The following is a 15,843-nucleotide window of genomic DNA, read 5'->3' as shown; positions in this document are numbered from 1 at the left end:
GAGACACTGTCACAAATAGACACACCAGTGCTGACGCTGTGTCCTGCTGTGAGACACCATCACAAATATACACCCCAGAACTGAAGCTGTGTCCTGCGGTGAGAGACACCGTCACAAATATACACACCAGTGCGGACGCTGTGTCCTGCGGCGAGAGACACCGTCACGAATGTACATCCCAGCGCTGACGCTGTGTCCTGTGGTGAGAGGCTCCGTCACAAATATACACCCCAGTGCTGACGCTGTGTCCTGCGGCGAGAGACACCGTCACAAATAGACACCCCAGTGCTGAGGCTGTGTCCTGCTGTGAGACACCGTCACAAATATACACCCCAGTGCTGACGCGGTGTCCTGCTGTGAGACACCATCACAAATATACACCCCAGCGCTGACGCTGTCTCCTGTGGTGAGAGACACCGTCACAAATATGCACCCCAGTGCTGATGCTGTGTCCTGCTGTGAGACACCATCACAAATAGACACCCCAGTACTGAAGCTGTGTCGTCTGGTGTGAGACACCATCACAAATATACACCCTAGTGCTGAAGCTGTGTCCTATTGTTAGACACCGTCACAAATATACACCCCAGTACTGAAGCTGTGTCCTGCGGTGAGAGACACCGTCACAAATATACACCCCAGTGCTGACGCTGTGTCCTGCGGCGAGAGACACCGTCACAAATATACATTCCAGCACTGACGCTGTGTCCTGCGGGGAGAGACACCGTCACTAATAGACACCCCAGTGCTGACGCTGTGTCCTGCTGTGAGACACCGTCACAAATATACACCCCAGTGCTGACGCTGTGTCCTGCGGCGAGAGAAACCGTCACAAATATACATCCCAGCGCTGACGCTGTGTCCTGCGTTGAGAGACACCATCACAAATAGACACCCCAGTGCTGACGCTGTGTCCTGCTGTGAGACACCGTCACAAATATACACCCCAGTGCTGACGCTGTGTCCTGCGGCGAGAGACACCGTCACAAATATACATCCCAGCGCTGACGCTGTGTCCTGCGGGGAGAGACACCGTCACAAATAGACACCCCAGTGCTGAGGCTGTGTCCTGCTGTGAGAGACACCGTCACAAATATACACACCAGTGCTGACGCTGTGTCCTGCGGCGAGAGACACCGTCACAAATATACACCCCAGCGCTGAGGCTGTGTCCTGCAGTGAGAGACACCATCACAAATATACACCCCAGTGCTGAAGCTGTGTCCTGCGGTGAGAGACACCGTCACAAATAGACACCCCAGTGCTGAGGCTGTGTCCTGCTGTGAGACACCGTCACAAATATACACCCCAGTGCTGACGCTGTGTCCTGCGGCGAGAGACACGTCACAAAAATACATCCCAGCGCTGACGCTGTGTCCTGCGGGGAGAGACACCGTCACAAATAGACACCCCAGTGCTGACGCTGTGTCCTGCTGTGAGACACCGTCACAAATATACACTCCAGTGCTGACGCTGTGTCCTGCAGCGAGAGACACCGTCACAAATATACATCCCAGCGCTGACGCTGTGTCCTACGGGGAGAGACACCGTCACAAATAGACACCCCAGTGCTGAGGCTGTCCTGCTGTAAGACACCGTCACAAATATACACCCCAGTGCTGAAGCTGTGTTCTGCGGTGAGAGACACAGTCACAAATATACACCCCAGTGCTGAAGCTGTGTCCTGCGGTGAGAGAGACCATCACAAATATACACCCAGTGCTGAAGCTGTGTCCTGCTGTGAGACGCCATCACAAATATAAACCCCAGTGCTGAAGCTGTGTCCTGCGGTGAGACGCCATCACAAATATACACCCCAGTGCTGAAGCTGTGTCCTGCGGTGAGAGATACCGTCACAAATAGACACCCCAGTGCTGAGGCTGTGTCCTGCTGTGAGAGACACCGTCACAAATATACACACCAGTGCTGATGCTGTGTCCTGTGGTTAGACACCGTCACAAATAGACACCCCAGTGCTGAGGCTGTGTCCTGTGGTGAGAGACACCGTCACAAATATACACCCCAGTGCTGAAGCTGTGTCCTGCTGTGAGAGACACCGTCACAAATATACATCCCAGCGCTGACGCTGTGTCCTGCGGGGAGTGACACCGTCACAAATAGACACCCCATTGCTAAGGCTGTGTCCTGCTGTGAGACACCGTGACAAATATACACGCCAGTGCTGACGCTATGTCCTGCGGCGAGAGACACCGTCACAAATATACATCCCAGCGCTGACGCTGTGTCCTGCTGGGAGAGACACCGTCACAAATAGACACCCCATTGCTGAGGCTGTGTCCTGCTGTGAGACACCGTGACAAATATACACCCCAGTGCTGACGCTGTGTCCTGCGGTGAGAGACACCGTCACAAATATACACCCCAGCGCTGACGCTGTGTCCTGCGGGGAGAGACACCGTCACAAATAGACACCCCAGTGCTGAAGCTGTGTCCTGCTGTGAGAGACACCGTCACAAATATTCATCCCAGCGCTGACGCTGTGTCCTGTGGGGAGAGACACCGTCACAAATAGACACCCCAGTGCTAAGGCTGTGTCCTACTGTGAGACACCGTCACAAATATACACCCAAGTACTGAAGCTGTGTCCTGCGGTGAGAGACACCGTCACAAATATATACCCCAGTGCTGAAGCTGTGTCCTGCGGTGAGAGACACCGTCACAAATAGACATCCCAGTGCTGAGGCTGTGTCCTGCTGTGAGAGAAACCGTCACAAATATACTCACCAGTGCTGACGCTGTGTCCTGCGGCGAGAGACACCGTCACAAATATACATCCCAGCGCTGATGCTGTGTCCTGCGGGGAGAGACACCGTCACAAATAGACACCCCAGTGCTGACGCTGTGTCCTGCTGTGAGACACCGTCACAAATATACACCCAAGTACTGAAGCTGTGTCCTGCGGTGAGAGACACCGTCACAAATATATACCCCAGTGCTGAAACTGTGTCCTGCGGTGAGAGACACCGTCACAAATAGACATCCCAGTGCTGAGGCTGTGTCCTGCTGTGAGAGAAACCGTCACAAATATACTCACCAGTGCTGACGCTGTGTCCTGCGGCGAGAGACACCGTCACAAATATACATCCCAGTGCTGATGCTGTGTCCTGCGGGGAGAGACACCGTCACAAATAGACACCCCAGTGCTGACGCTGTGTCCTGCTGTGAGACACCATCACAAATATACACCCCAGAACTGAAGCTGTGTCCTGCGGTGAGAGACACCGTCACAAATATACACCCCAGTGCTGAAGCTGTGTCCTGCGGTGAGACGCCATCACAAATATAAACCCCAGTGCTGAAGCTGTGTCCTGCGGTGAGACGCCATCACAAATATAAACCCCAGTGCTGAAGCTGTGTCCCGCGGTGAGAGATACCGTCACAAATAGACACCCCAGTGCTGAGGCTGTGTCCTGCTGTGAGAGACACCGTCACAAATATACACACCAGTGCTGATGCTGTGTCCTTTGGTTAGACACCGTCACAAATAGACACCCCAGTGCTGAGGCTGTGTCCTGCTGTGAGAGACACCGCCACAAATATACACACCAGTGCTGACGCTGTGTCCTGTGGCGAGAGACACCGTCACAAATATACATCCCAGCTCTGACGCTGTGTCCTGCGGGGAGAGACACCGTCACAAATAGACACCCCAGTGCTGACGCTGTGTACTGCTGTGAGACACCGTCACAAATATACACTCCAGTGATGACGCTGTGTCCTGCGGCGAGAGACACCGTCACAAATATACATCCCAGCGCTGACGCTGTGTCCTGCGGGGAGAGACACCATCACAAATAGACACCCCAGTGCTGACGCTGTGTCCTGCTGTGAGACACCGTCACAAATATACACCCCAATGCTGACGCTATGTCCTGCGGCGAGAGACACCGTCACAAATATACATCCCAGCGCTCACGCTGTGTCCTGCGGGTAGAGACAACGTCACAAATAGACACCCCATTGCTGAGGCTGTGTCCTGCTGTGAGACACCGTGACAAATATACACGCCAGTGCTGACGCTGTGTCCTGCGGCGAGAGACACCGTCACAAATATGCATCCCGGCGCTGACGCTGTGTCCTGCGGCGAGAGACACCGTCACAAATAGACACCCCATTGCTGAGGCTGTGTCCTGCTGTGAGACACCGTGACAAATATACACCCCAGTGCTGACGCTGTGTCCTGCGGTGAGAGACACCGTCACAAATATACACCCCAGCGCTGACGCTGTGTCCTGCGGGGAGAGACACCGTCACAAATAGACACCCCAGTGCTGAAGCTGTGTCCTGCTGTGAGAGACACCGTCACAAATATACATCCCAGCGCTGACGCTGTGTCCTGTGGGGAGAGACACCGTCACAAATAGACACCCCAGTGCTAAGGCTGTGTCCTACTGTGAGACAAGGTCACAAATATACACCCAAGTACTGAAGCTGTGTCCTGCGGTGAGAGACACCGTCACAAATATATACCCCAGTGCTGAAGCTGTGTCCTGCGGTGAGAGACACCGTCACAAATAGACATCCCAGTGCTGAGGCTGTGTTCTGCTGTGGGAGAAACCGTCACAAATATACTCACCAGTGCTGACGCTGTGTCCTGCGGCGAGAGACACCGTCACAAATATACATCCCAGCGCTGATGCTGTGTCCTGCGGGGAGAGACACCGTCACAAATAGACACCCCAGTGCTGACGCTGTGTCCTGCTGTGAGACACCGTCACAAATATACACCCAAGTACTGAAGCTGTGTCCTGCGGTGAGAGACACCGTCACAAATATATACCCCAGTGCTGAAACTGTGTCCTGCGGTGAGAGACACCGTCACAAATAGACATCCCAGTGCTGAGGCTGTGTCCTGCTGTGAGAGAAACCGTCACAAATATACTCACCAGTGCTGACGCTGTGTCCTGCGGCGAGAGACACCGTCACAAATATACATCCCAGCGCTGATGCTGTGTCCTGCGGGGAGAGACACCGTCACAAATAGACACCCCAGTGCTGACGCTGTGTCCTGCTGTGAGACACCATCACAAATATACACCCCAGAACTGAAGCTGTGTCCTGCGGTGAGAGACACTGTCACAAATATACACCCCAGTGCTGAAGCTGTGTCCTGCGGTGAGACGCCATCACAAATATAAACCCCAGTGCTGAAGCTGTGTCCTGCGGTGAGACGCCATCACAAATATAAACCCCAGTGCTGAAGCTGTGTCCCGCGGTGAGAGATACCGTCACAAATAGACACCCCAGTGCTGAGGCTGTGTCCTGCTGTGAGAGACACCGTCACAAATATACACACCAGTGCTGATGCTGTGTCCTTTGGTTAGACACCGTCACAAATAGACACCCCAGTGCTGAGGCTGTGTCCTGCTGTGAGAGACACCGCCACAAATATACACACCAGTGCTGACGCTGTGTCCTGCGGCGAGAGACACCGTCACAAATATACATCCCAGCTCTGACGCTGTGTCCTGCGGGGAGAGACACCGTCACAAATAGACACCCCAGTGCTGACGCTGTGTACTGCTGTGAGACACCGTCACAAATATACACTCCAGTGATGACGCTGTGTCCTGCGGCGAGAGACACCGTCACAAATATACATCCCAGCGCTGACGCTGTGTCCTGCGGGGAGAGACACCATCACAAATAGACACCCCAGTGCTGACGCTGTGTCCTGCTGTGAGACACCGTCACAAATAAACACCCCAGTGCTGACGCTATGTCCTGCGGCGAGAGACACCGTCACAAATATACATCCCAGAGCTCACGCTGTGTCCTGCGGGTAGAGACAACGTCACAAATAGACACCCCATTGCTGAGGCTGTGTCCTGCTGTGAGACACCGTGACAAATATACACGCCAGTGCTGACGCTGTGTCCTGCGGCGAGAGACACCGTCACAAATATGCATCCCGGCGCTGACGCTGTGTCCTGCGGCGAGAGACACCGTCACAAATAGACACCCCATTGCTGAGGCTGTGTCCTGCTGTGAGACACCGTGACAAATATACACCCCAGTGCTGACGCTGTGTCCTGCGGTGAGAGACACTGTCAAAAATATACACCCCAGAGCTGACGCTGTGTCCTGCGGGGAGAGACACCGTCACAAATAGACACCCCAGTGCTGAAGCTGTGTCCTGCTGTGAGAGACACCGTCACAAATATACATCCCAGCGCTGACGCTGTGTCCTGTGGGGAGAGACACCGTCACAAATAGACACCCCAGTGCTGAGGCTGTGTCCTGCTGTGAGACACCGTCACAAATATACACCCCAGTACTGAAGCTGTGTCCTGCGGTGAGAGACACCGTCACAAATATAAACCCCAGTGCTGAAGCGGTGTCCTGCGGTGAGAGACACCGTCACAAATAGACACCCCAGTGCTGAGGCTGTGTCCTGCTGTGAGAGACACCGTCACAAATATACACACCAGTGCTGACGCTGTGTCCTGCGGCGAGAGACACCGTCACAAATATACATCCCAGCGCTGATGCTGTGTCCTGCGGGGAGAGACACCGTCACAAATAGACACCCCAGTGCTGACGCTGTGTCCTGCTGTGAGACACCATCACAAATATACACCCCAGAACTGAAGCTGTGTCCTGCGGTGAGAGACACCGTCACAAATATACACACCAGTGCTGACGCTGTGTCCTGCGGCGAGAGACACCGTCACGAATGTACATCCCAGCGCTGACGCTGTGTCCTGTGGTGAGAGGCTCCGTCACAAATATACACCCCAGTGCTGACGCTGTGTCCTGCGGCGAGAGACACCGTCACAAATAGACACCCCAGTGCTGAGGCTGTGTCCTGCTGTGAGACACCGTCACAAATATACACCCCAGTGCTGACGCGGTGTCCTGCTGTGAGACACCATCACAAATATACACCCCAGCGCTGACGCTGTCTCCTGTGGTGAGAGACACCGTCACAAATATGCACCCCAGTGCTGATGCTGTGTCCTGCTGTGAGACACCATCACAAATATACACCCCAGTGCTGAAGCTGTGTCGTCTGGTGTGAGACACCATCACAAATATACACCCTAGTGCTGAAGCTGTGTCCTGCTGTGAGACACCATCACAAATATACACCCCAGTGCAGAAGCTGTGTCGTCTGGTGTGAGACACCGTCACAAATATACACCCCAGTGCTGACGCTGTGTCCTGCGGCGAGAGACACCGTCACAAATATACATCCCAGCACTGACGCTGTGTCCTGCGGGGAGAGACACCGTCACTAATAGACACCCCAGTGCTGACGCTGTGTCCTGCTGTGAGACACCGTCACAAATATACACCCCAGTGCTGACGCTGTGTCCTGCGGCGAGAGAAACCGTCACAAATATACATCCCAGCGCTGACGCTGTGTCCTGCGGGGAGAGACACCATCACAAATAGACACCCCAGTGCTGACGCTGTGTCCTGCTGTGAGACACCGTCACAAATATACTCCCCAGTGCTGACGCTGTGTCCTGCGGCGAGAGACACCGTCACAAATATACATCCCAGCGCTGACGCTGTGTCCTGCGGGGAGAGACACCGTCACAAATAGACACCCCAGTGCTGAGGCTGTGTCCTGCTGTGAGAGACACCGTCACAAATATACACACCAGTGCTGACGCTGTGTCCTGCGGCGAGAAACACTGTCACAAATATACACCCCAGCGCTGAGACTGTGTCCTGCAGTGAGAGACACCATCACAAATATACACCCCAGTGCTGAAGCTGTGTCCTGCGGTGAGAGACACCGTCACAAATAGACACCCCAGTGCTGAGGCTGTGTCCTGCTGTGAGAGACACCGTCACAAATATACACACCAGTGCTGACGCTGTGTCCTGCGGTGAGAGACACCGTCACAAATATACATCCCAGCGCTGACGCTGTGTCCTGCGGGGAGAGACACCGTCACAAATAGACACCCCAGTGCTGACGCTGTGTCCTGCTGTGAGACACCATCACAAATATACACCCCAGTACTGAAGCTGTGTCCTGCGGTGAGAGACACCGTCACAAATATACACACCAGTGCTGACGCTGTGTCCTGCGGTGAGAGACACCGTCACAAATATACATCCCAGCGCTGACGCTGTGTCCTGCGGGGAGAGACACCGTCACAAATAGACACCCCAGTGCTGACGCTGTATCCTGCTGTGAGACACCGTCACAAATATACACCCCAGTGCTGACGCTGTGTCCTGCGGCGAGAGACACCGTCACAAAAATACATCCCAGCGCTGACGCTGTGTCCTGCGGGGAGAGACACCGTCACAAATAGACACCCCAGTGCTGACGCTGTGTCCTGCTGAGGAAATTCGATTTTTAATACGATCGTATCGACCCGCCATTTTGTGGCCCGCCGCCATTTTATGTTGCCTTCACTCAGGCAGCACAGCGAACGAAGTCCATTCTGCCTTTTCTGCTTATTCTGCAACATGGTGTTCAAAACAGCCTTCTGCCTCTATCTTTACAAGGCTGGTATTAAGGTCTGACCGAGTACACTAATCCCTGTCTGGTTTTCTAATCCTTGTTTCAACTATCTGTAGGCTCACACTATTCTCCGCCGATCTTATCTTATCGTCTGGCCTTCGCTGTCCTTTGCTAGTATTCTCTCATTTCACAACTGTCCTCCAAACGCACACAAACTTATCGCACCACATGCAACTTCGTTGTGGATCGGTTAATGAATTAGTTCAAGGGAGGGGTGACAAACACAGCTGGAGGGGAGGCAACCTTAAGTCACTTGATACTTTGTTTTCCAATTCCTTCTATTGGTGCTGTCTTGTTTTCCAACATTTCTATTGGCTCTGTTCTATCTTTACATTATTCTTACTGGCTCCTTTCTATGTGTTCTGGGAGTGTATGTAGTTAATAAATGGTTTTTATACGGTATATAAGATTGTGCGCCACAAAGTAAAGTGGCAGTCTCCTGAGAACATACCTTGTGTACTTCTTGGACAACTGTACTAGCTGCAGCAAATAAAATCTGATCTTTTACGCCTGACAGAGTGTCCCGTGTCTCTGTTAGTTGAGGCAGGTGAATCCAAGGAGATTTCAGGCGTACCCTGCGCCGCCAGGCCCATAAGGTTCTGGTTCTTCAACTGGCGCCCAACGTGGGGCGGCTTCAGCGGTACCGGTTCTGCCTGAAGGTCGTGAGGAACCCCGCAAGAAAATTCTGGAGGAATCGCGAGCCACGTCAAGCGACCCCTGTATGTCGAAGTGGTCCGAAGGTCTTTTTCAGCGCGGTTACTCCTTCCTGACGGCTACTGACGACTGCTGCCCTGACTGCCGCCCTGCCTTGGCCCTTTCTTTGATGATGTATGGTAAAGCGAGACGATAGACGGGCCTCTGTTGGTGTAAGAAGACATCCTTAGTTAAGTATTTGGTGGGTCGCGCCCACAAATTTTGGTCTTTGTTTTGTCCTTAGGTCCTTAGATTTGGCCATTGCAGTGGCCAAAGCCGAGGGGTAAGTGCATTTGTGCTGTGTAAACTGAAAGTTTTACCCCCTTGATGTTTGTGAACAGCCAGTAAAAATCGTGAGATGTCTGGTCTGACTAAGTTTGGAAAACTTTGTTGCTTTGGTTGTAATAGGGACTCCCAGCTTGAGGACTCCTGTCCGATTCCTTCGGTTGGAACTCCCACATATGAGCTCTATTCTAAACATGGTGTTGGTCCTATTGCCTTTAATAAGACATGGACCCGATATACAAAGAAAGATGGTGTTTTAAAATGGCCAGAAAATGGTAGTTTCGAAACTGATGTGCTAGATAATTTAGAAGCAACGTTATTTAAAAGAAAAGCCCGGCCGGCAATGTTTGACTCTTTTCGCCTTTGGCGTAAGGAAGCCAAACAGAGAGAAATTAAACAAGCGAAACGAGATAGGAAAACACAGGGAATGACGATTATACAGGCTGCTCAGCAATTCAAAGATGATGAAATAGATAATGCAATGGAAATTTCAGACAGACAGCATCGAATGGCAATAGATAAATGCTATCCGACGTTGCCTATCTCTTCCCTTGATAAGAGAAAAGATTTTGAGGAAGATTCCTTAATGTCCCACTTATTGAAATTGCCTCCGCCCTATGTACAAGGTACTAATGCACCCCCGATGTTACAGCCTGTTCAGCCGCCAGTTGTGCTTCCGCCTGCTCCAGCTTTTCCACATTTGCTTCCTCAAGTATTGCCTATGCCAGCTTTGCCTTTAACTCCTTTGCCTTCTGCTCCTTTGGCAATTCCTAATGCTCCTTTAGTTAATTCACCTAATACCTTGTCCCCTATCCTTATGTCAAATTCTCCATCTATGCGTAAGCGATTTGCAGATACTGTCTCTGGTCTCTTATCACCTTTCTTTGAAGCTTTAAATGTGTCTCCAGCTTTTTCTCGAAGACAGTCTCGTAGTCAATTCCCAGACTCCGAAGAGCGAGAAAAATTGGACTCACTTGCTTGTAGATGGATCAAGAAGGGTCCCCAATATAGTACGTCTGATATTATGTCCACCTTTCTGCAATGGAATGCACCTACGCAGAGATATGTTTTTAAAGTTATGTGCGATACTCTCGCTAAAGAATGGGAGGATATGAATTTGGGTTCGGTCCCACAGGATCTGTTAGATGTTCAGGCTGACTTTGACAAAGGACTTATTGTGGGTCCTAAGGTTGAAAACGCTGTCAGAACACTTATTTCTTTCAGATCCCTATTGTTCTCACAGACTTTTCCTGATTCTGATCCTTCAGTTAGGACAGCACTGAAAAACTATCCCATGAGAGAGGTTTCTCCAATATGGAAGGAAGAAGTTGCAGCAGCAGGTGCTAATCCAGCTATTCCTGCGCATTTTCAGCGCATATGGATACATGTCCCCTGGAAAAGGTCTGAAGTTTTAGCACTTAAACAGTCACTACCAGATTCACGCAAAAATCCTGCTGGTTACTATAAAGAGTTGTCGCAAACAGTTGATGCATGTACTATGAATCTAGCAGATATTGACATGTTGATGGGAAATGTAGTTCCACAGACAATATGGGCTAAAATTCGTAGAGAGGATCACGCTCAAGAATTAGGCGGCGATTGGAACGCTATTATTGCCGCAGATAGAGGTCAAGTAGGTGGTGCAAAGCCCGACGCTTTGATCTCAGAACTCCCTGGTAGGATTATTACATTAATGAAAACAATGATGCCTGCTTTGAGAGTTAATTGGGATAAGCTAGCAGCATGTAAACAAAAGAAAGATGAAAGTGTTTCCGATTTCTTTACCCGATTCGAGGAGACATTCATTGATCACAGTGGTCAAGATATGGCTACAGAAGGGGGACAGCGATTATTTGTGGATAAGTTCGTATATAACTTGCTTCCTGAACTATCACACAAGCTAAAAGACTCCGAGAGTTCATGGGCAGTTTCTTCTTCCGCCCAGATATTGGCTACTGCACAATATTATGAAAATAGAGACAAAGAAGAAAGGGAAAAACAAGAGAAAAAGACGAAAGAATTAAAAACTAAAGTTCTCTTGCAACAGGCTTATCCTCCTCGTTATGTTCAGCCTCAGTTTCAACAGCCTCCGCAGTTTCAGAGGTTGTATCAAAAGCCTGAACCATTCATTCCAAGACCTTTGCTAGGTCCCAATCAATGTGCTTATTGTAGGGAGGAAGGTCATTTTAAGAACAGTTGTCCGGCATTGTTGCAGCGTAATGGAGCAACATCTGCTTCACGAGGTCGTGGTGGTCCTCAGTCAGCAAATAGAGGTAGAGGTCGAGGTGTGTTAACCCAAGAGCAGCGTTCTTTTGTTCCTCCAAATTCCGGAAATTACTTTGACCAGCAAAATGTTAGGTCTACACAGTATTACAGTGAGGATCAGTATATTGAAGGAGGGAATGAAAGTCTTCATTTTGAATAGGACAGCCATGGACAAAGTAAGGGGGTTACGTCAATTCCAGTGGATCAGAATGGACCTTATGTTAATGTCACTACAATGGGTGTTTCAGAGCCATTTCTTTTAGATACTGGTGCCATGAGAAGCTCTATCATTCATTCTAAACTCCCTGGCGCACCTTTGTCTGGCTTAACGAATGTATCTGTAGCATTTTCTGGCGCCCCTGTTCGCAATCCAGTTTCTTGCCCTTTGCCTGTTTCAATAGGCCCTTATGATTTAGAAGCTCCGCTTCTTCTGACGAATGGTTGTGGTGAAAATCTGTTGGGTTTAGATCTATTAAAAAGAATGCATGCTACGATATATTGTTCACCTTCTGGTGTATACCTCACTCTAGGACAGAAAATGACTAGTCCAATGTACTTATCAAAAGATCAATTCCCACCTGAATTGCTTTCTCTTCCCGAAACGCTTTGGGCTACGGGTCCGAATGACGTTGGTTGTCTTGAGATCCCACCTTATGTTGTTACTCTTAAGCCCAATGCTGAAATGCCACGTATTCCGCAATACAGAATCTCTACTGAAGGTGAGAAAGCACTTCTGGAAATTGTCCATGATTTGATTCAGAAGGGTGTGGTTGAGGAAACGAGAGGAAATACATGTAACAGTCCTGTTCTTCCGGTTCTTAAACGCACTGATCCTTCTCAGCCTCCTGTTTATCGTTTTGTAATTGATCTTCGGGAGGTAAACAAGATTGTCGTACCGCAGTTTCCTGTAGTCCCAGATATCACTGCTCTGTTGACGATGATACCTTCTACAGCGACTTGGTTTTCAGTTATTGATCTAAAGAATGCTTTCTTTAGTATTCCCATCGCCGAAGAGAGTAGAGATATTTTTGGTTTTTCCCTCGGAGGCCGAAGCTTCCGGTTTAAACGCGCACCTCAAGGTTATTGTGAAAGTCCCTCTATTTACAGTCAAGCTCTAAAATGTCATCTTGATGCCTTTTCCTTACCGTCCGGTGCCGCTCTCATTCAGTACATGGATGACTTATTAGTTGCAGCTGATTCAGAGGAGATTTGCAAAAACGTGACCGTTGCACTGTTGCGTCATTGGTTTGATTTGAATCACAAGGTTTCTCCTTCTAAATTACAATATGTCTGTCGCGAGGTGACTTATTTGGGTCATCTCTTGTCAAAGGAGGGACGACGATTGACCCCCGAACGAATTCAGGCAATTGCACAAATGTCAGTGCCATCCACACAAAGAGACGTACGTGCCTTTTTGGGCATTACTTCTTATTGTAGACAGTGGATTCCGAGTTTCTCTTTATTGGCTAAACCGCTGTTGGCGCTAACTTTAAAAGATACGCCTCAGCCTCTTCCGTGGACTAACGAGTGTCAGAAGAGTTTTACTGATTTGCGTATTGCTTTGTGTTCTGCTCCTGTATTGGGTACTCCTGATTACAGTAAGCCCTTTACGCTCTATGTCCACGAAAGAGAGGGTTGTGCATTGTCAGTCTTAACGCAGCGTTTTGGAGATCAACAGCGACCATGCGCATATTTCTCAGCTACGTTAGATCCAGTAGCTAAAGCATTGCCTAGTTGTCTTAAGGCAACAGCGGCAGCAGCAATTTCTATTCGACAGTCTGCTGGAGTAGTGCTAGATAATACTCTCATTGTTATGGTGCCACATGCAGTGGATACTTTACTAAATAGGACAAAAACGCAGCATCTTACGAGTGCTCGGTTGTCCGGATATGAGCTGACGCTTTTGGCTAGTCATATACACATCAAACGATGTAATACCCTGAATCCAGCTACTTTGTTGCCTCTTCCAGAAGAGAGAGATGTCTCTGAACAGCATGATTGTTTTCTCCGTACTGAAGAAGAGACTAAGGGTAGAATTGACCTAAAAGACACGCCATTAGTGAATCCAGATGGAACACTATGGGTAGATGGTTCTTGTTTCAAGCTCCCGAATGGAGATACAGTTTCAGCCTACGCTATTACTACTTTGCATACGATTGTGGAGACAGCACGCATTAGACATAATTCAGCTCAGGCAGCTGAATTGATAGCCTTAACTAGAGCGTGTGTGTTATCCAAAGGAAAAAGAGTAAACGTGTACACTGATAGCCAATACGCTTTTGGTGTAGCGTTTAACTTTGGGCGTTTATGGAAGGAAAGAGGATTCTTTACTTCCCATGGTACTAAGATACAACATGGTCAATTAGTGACTGAACTTCTTGAGTCACTTACAATGCCTACTCAGATAGCGATCGTGAAGTGTAGTGCACACAAAAAGATTGTGGACGATGTTGGTCGAGGAAATGCATTTGCAGATGAGGTAGCGAAAAAGACAGCCAGAGACAACACAAGTCGAATGTATGTTGCAGGTCCCGCAAACTGCGTAAGAGAAAAGGGAATGTGTGAAGATACAGTAGAAAGTGTGAAATCAATTCAAAGAGAGGCTACGGAGAATGAGTTGAGAAAGTGGAAGGAAAGTACAGGAATGTTAGATGAGATGGGATGTTGGGTTGAATTATCAGAACATCAACGTTGGCTGTTACCAGATGCTTATGTACTACCTGTAGTTACTATGGCACATGGTCCAGCTCACCTAAGTGCAAAAGGAATATGTAAACTTCTGGCTCCAGTGTGGCAAAATGAGGGGATCCCAAAGTGTGCAAATAATGTAGTAAAACATTGTATTGTTTGCTTGATGTACAATCCGGGAAAGGGAACCCCAACTCCAGCAGGTCATTTTGCTCCTCCAACATATCCATTTGAGGTGTTGCAGATCGATTATATTCACATGGAACGATGTAACAACCTCAAATATGTTCTGGTGGTAGTATGTGCTTTTTCTAGATGGGTAGAAGCCTACCCTCTGAAGGACAATACTGCTTTATCAACTGCCAAAATACTTTTGAAAGAATTCTTCCCTAGGTTTGGTTTGCCGCGCATTGTCTGGAGTGACAATGGGAGCGAATTTGTGGGTCAAGTCATGCAAAAAGTTTGTGCAGGTCTTGGCATAAAACAGAAGTTCCACGCGGCGAATCACCCACAGTCGGCTGGTTTAGTAGAATGCTACAATGGAACCTTGAAGCTTAAAATTGCTAAGGTGCAAGCTAGCACAGGACTTAATTGGCCTGATGCTTTACCATTGGCTCTTCTGTCCACCAGAACAGCAGTACACTCTCGTTTGGGGCTTAGCCCTTACGAAGTGATATTTGGTCGCCCAGCTAATGTATGGGGAGTTCCTCGCCCTAAGAAATACTCAGACTTGCCATACCCGATGTTGATTGACTACTTGCATGACCTTACAACTAAATTGCGTGTTCTTCATCAGCAGGTTCAGAGTGCTCTACCAGAGGCTTCCACAGACCCAGGTCATTCCATCCGACCAGGTGACTGGGTCTGCACGAAAAATTTCCAACGACAGAGAAATTTGGAGCCCAGATGGAGAGAGCCACGCCTGGTTCTTTTGACCACAAGAACAGCAGTTAAAGTCGAAGGAAAGAAAAACTGGGTGCATGCCGTGCACTGCATGAAAGTGCCTTTGCCCTTGCCTTTCGATCAGTGGGTCCGTAGAGGCATCAGTGACTCTGAAAGTGAGAAAGTTCCGCAATTTGTACCATTCAGTGATGCGCGTCTAATTGGAACACTTTCTGAGAAAGAGGACGACGACATCCTTCAAGAAGCAATACCATCGCATCGTCGCTTGAACACGACAAATCCAGGAACATTGTTTCAAAACCAGACTGCCTCTGGACAGGAACGCTATAATTTGAGACCAAGACCAAAGAACTTGTAAATTTCTCTCCTATGTAGTACTCTATCCCGGTTGCAGGGTCACGGTAGGAGTCTTAGTTACGACCTGAGTAAGTGGCAATAGGCCTGCAGGACCTCACAGTGTCATAGGACGGTAGATAATCGTGACTACAGTGATTGAGGAA

This window comes from Pleurodeles waltl, chromosome 11, assembly GCF_031143425.1.
Source record: "Pleurodeles waltl isolate 20211129_DDA chromosome 11, aPleWal1.hap1.20221129, whole genome shotgun sequence".
In the NCBI taxonomy this organism is placed as follows: domain Eukaryota; kingdom Metazoa; phylum Chordata; class Amphibia; order Caudata; family Salamandridae; genus Pleurodeles; species Pleurodeles waltl.
Note: the sequence above shows the minus strand (reverse complement) of the source record.